Source organism: Chrysochloris asiatica, unplaced genomic scaffold (genome assembly GCF_000296735.1).
Source record: "Chrysochloris asiatica unplaced genomic scaffold, ChrAsi1.0 scaffold00375, whole genome shotgun sequence".
Taxonomy (NCBI): Eukaryota; Metazoa; Chordata; class Mammalia; order Afrosoricida; family Chrysochloridae; genus Chrysochloris; species Chrysochloris asiatica.
In genome coordinates, this window is record NW_006408893.1 from 1,688,419 (window position 1) to 1,692,458 (window position 4,040).

Here is a 4,040-nt window from a genome sequence, read left to right on the forward strand (position 1 = left end):
ATATCATCTCACACCAGCAATAACAGCAAAGATCAAAAAAGTAGAGGACAATAAGTGTTGGCCAGGATGTGGAGAGACTGGGATCCTCCTACATTGCTGGTGGGATTGCAAAGTGGTCCAACCATTCTGGAAAACAATATGGTGCTTCCTCAGAAGGTTCGAAATAGATATACCTTATGATCCAGCAATTCCTCTACTTGGTATTTATCCACAAGAAATACGAGCCATAACATGAGTAGATATATGCACATCAATGTTCACATCAGCACTGTTTACAATAGCAAAAAGATGGAGACAGCCTAAGTGCCCATCTGTGGAAGAATGGATAAAGAAATTTTGGTACATACACACAATGGAATACTAGCTACATTGAAGAATAACAAGGAAGTAGCAAGCCACTGCATAACATGGATGAACCTTGAGGACATTATGCTGAGTGAAATCAGTCAGTCACAAAAAGAATAATATGGGATAGATCCATTATTGTAAATTGTAAAAGATTAAGAAAAAGCACCCACACTAAAAGATTAAAAAAATTATCTTTTATTTTTGTTTATTTTTATGTTGGTTACTGGGATGTATGTGGTAGGCTTTGAGGAAGGGAAGGGAAGGGAAGGTGGAACACAGGGTAGGGAATAGGCACAGGATAATTTGGGTGCTGGGGGGGCATACACTAGAAGGGAAGGGGAAAGGAAAAATAAGGTGGATGGAAGAATAGCTAGGCAGGTTTACATGGGCTAAATAGAACAGAGGTAAATAACGATCTAAGCACAAACGTGGAACAACAGGGCTCATGGATACAAAGATTGAGGCATGGTTTGAGTGGGAAAAAGTGGGGAAATTATGTTAAGATGCTTGGCTGTCTTTTGAATCTTGGTTTCCCTTGCCTATTATTGTAAAATAGACACTTGAAGGGGAGAGATTGGAATAACCAGAAACATCACCAGAGAAAGCTTATAAGTCCGTCTTCAGCCTATAACTGTTTGTTTTTTTCCAGTGTATTTCAGTAACTTTATTGAAAGGTATATCCGTTAATAATATAATGGTAATTTTGTTAGGTTACCTATGCTAACTGAAAATTAACACTGATGTATTCAAATATTGAAATGTATCAGCCATTTAGGAAAACAGAAAACTTATCCACAAAACATAGTTTAGAAAATTTAAGATATATTGTGGCTCTTTGGCTTATTTTTCCGTGCATATTTGTCCATAAATATCTGTAACATGATGTCAAAAGTAATCTGAGTTGGTTACAACCGTTCTGGATAGTCTCAGGCTGCACAATGAATTTGGTAACTGTTTTCAGTGCTTTCACGGTTCGAGTCGATTCCAACTCATAGCGACCCTGTATAGGGTTTCCAAGGAACGGCTGGTAAATTTGAACTGCTGATCTTGTGGTTCAAACCAAACTTGTGGCCCAGTTTTTATCCCAAAGCACCACAGCAGGGTTACCTCAGCTACCTTATGCCTACTTACTTTCCTAAGATTTTATTTTGGCACACTTGTTAAGTGCCATCGAGTTGGTTCTAACTCTCAGCGACCCTATAGAGGGTTTCCCAGGAGCGATTTGTGGGTTTGAATCACCGATCTTGTGGTTAGCAGTCCAGTTCTTATCCTACAGTGCTACAGCAGGACTCTCATTTTAGCACAGTAGGGGCATTTAGTAGAATATACTTTGTTCCTTTTACACAAAATTTTCAGAGGAAATGGCAGTTTTATCAAAACAGTCCTTAGTAAAAATTTCTGGAGTGTTAAATCTAACCTGAACTTGCATTAATAGGATAAGGCAATTTTGATTCTCAATGGGACTAGATTGAGGCAGTAGATTCTGCATAAAAAATCTGTTGTATAGAAAATCTATTGAAGATAATGAGTATGTCAAACTTACCAGGTCTATTATTTTTGTTTTATATAAAAAAGCCTTCAAATATAATTGCTAGATAGCAATGAAGTCCACATATCTGCATTATGTACTTGCATCATGGATGCCAAGAAAGCATTTATTCTGTCTTGAATGGTAATCCTTAATATGTCTTAAAAGTGTATTTGTAAAACAATTGGTTTTGATGTAAGCCTCATAATATAATCACACTTAAGATGACTTAGCTTATATAGGTTATTATTTCAATACCACCTAAACATATTGATCCAATATAGAAATTTAGGTCAGTGTTAAAAATAAAGATTCACAGTTTACCACCCCAGGCTTATCATTACAGTTTCACATTTATATTCTCAGCTTAGATTTGTATACATCACAGGTGAATTCAAGTCTAAATATAATTCCACTATAGCATAATATTAAGTAATCAGTTTCTCTAATCTGAGAACCAATTGAGTTGAGATGTTTTGAGGTTTCACAGTTTAAATCCGTTCTAACTATGAATTCCATCCCTCAGCGTTGTAGAGAAAGGCTTCAGAGAAGAGTTTTTTGTTGTTGTAATAATCCAATTAAGGGACTGCTTCAGGAATTGTTGGAAGGTGGGCTATCTTATAGTAAGTAGCTATGCTTCAACTGCCTTGCTGTTTGTCCAGAAACAATCCATTTGAGCTTCTGAACATTTGGTTTGGAACATTTGTTTGATGAATATTCTGTTATACACTTGGAGTACGAGTTCTTGCCAGAAGGTCAAATCTCTGCCATTTATCTTGGAATGTTTCTGAAGACATTCTAGTTTTTCTGTTAATTGTACACACTTCTGTGATTGGATCTCCAATGCAATGATAATGACAACACAGAGGGCTTTGCTTTAGAAAATATGATCCTGCAGTGGCATGCCTTAAGTTGAGCTTCTAGTCTTTCAAAAGTAAGGCTATTTCTCCTTTCAAATGGTAAGCTCTCTTGAATGAGTGAATAATAGAGTTGCAGAAACTGAAAGACAGTAGCAGCTTTAACTTTCCAACACACCTTCTCCAATACAATCTTTTCCATTCTTATTAAGTCAGAAACCGTGAACTTATACTGGCTTATTCGGATCAAGTCATTTGCCAGTAGGACATTCCTCTCTTCTTCTATTGATTTTACAGCCAAATAGAAGCAGCTCAGTCCTACACATCCGAGGTGCTTGGACAGAAATCTGTCCAGTAAATTCACAGCTAGAGAAAATGTTTCCATGTCAAAGCCAAAGAACTGAGTTAGACTAAGAAGATCTTTTACTTCAAAGTCTCTTAACCTTGCAGTCACTCTGAGGCCATTATCATGAGCAGACTCAATTAGTCTCAAGCTGAAGACCTTTGGCTGACATCTAGACTCCTGTTCCAGCAGGGCATTCAGCTGGTGGAGTGGTTTCTGAGCGTCAGTTGTTGTCAGTACCTCTATCATCGTGATCACAACTGCAGCTCCTCAGCAGTAACTACCCTCCCTGGGCCTGCTTGCACCTCACCCCACGGTATTAGGTCTGAGAGACCTCAGAGGCAAGGGGGGTCGTGGGCAAGAGGGGAGAGGCCCAGGGAGGGGGAGCCATCCTGGGCAGAGGTCTTGGCAGCGCAGCCGAGATGAAACCACCTTCCATCAAGCCTTACACCAAGTAGAGCCTATAACTGTTTGAAATAACTAAAATGGGGCTAGAACTTGCCCAGTGAAGGAGGCACCTGCAGAACCTTTGCATTGCACAAGACCATAGGTGGAATCCTGATCCTCATCCAGAATCTTCTGAGGTGGCACATCCCCACGTGAAAGGACAAGCAGAGCAGTCTGGAGCAGCTAGAAGAACAGAAGATACTTCTTGAAAGAAAGATCAGCAGAAAAAAGCAAAAACAATAACAGCAGTCCAATTGACTACTATAAGAACAAGCAAGTTGCTCTCCATGGAGCCATCAAGGGAAGTGGTCAGGTCCCCTCAAGGCAAACCCCCTTCCAAGACTTAAACTCAATTGGAATACACTAGCAGGCGTACAGTCCTGCTGCTGACCACATTGGTCACTGATAAGGGGAAGCGGGGATAAACAGCAATGAAGTTGTGAACTAAGTCTAACCACATTCAATAGACTCCTGTTAACCTGGATTGAGACCTAGTTAACTAGCAGTTCGACGAGAC

General features: G+C 39.5%; 1 pseudogene; it reads right to left on the reverse strand.

The window, feature by feature from the left end:
• Positions 1–2,454: 2,454 nt before the first annotated feature.
• LOC102832227 lies at positions 2,455–3,325 on the reverse strand (annotated as a pseudogene).
• Positions 3,326–4,040: the final 715 nt, after the last annotated feature.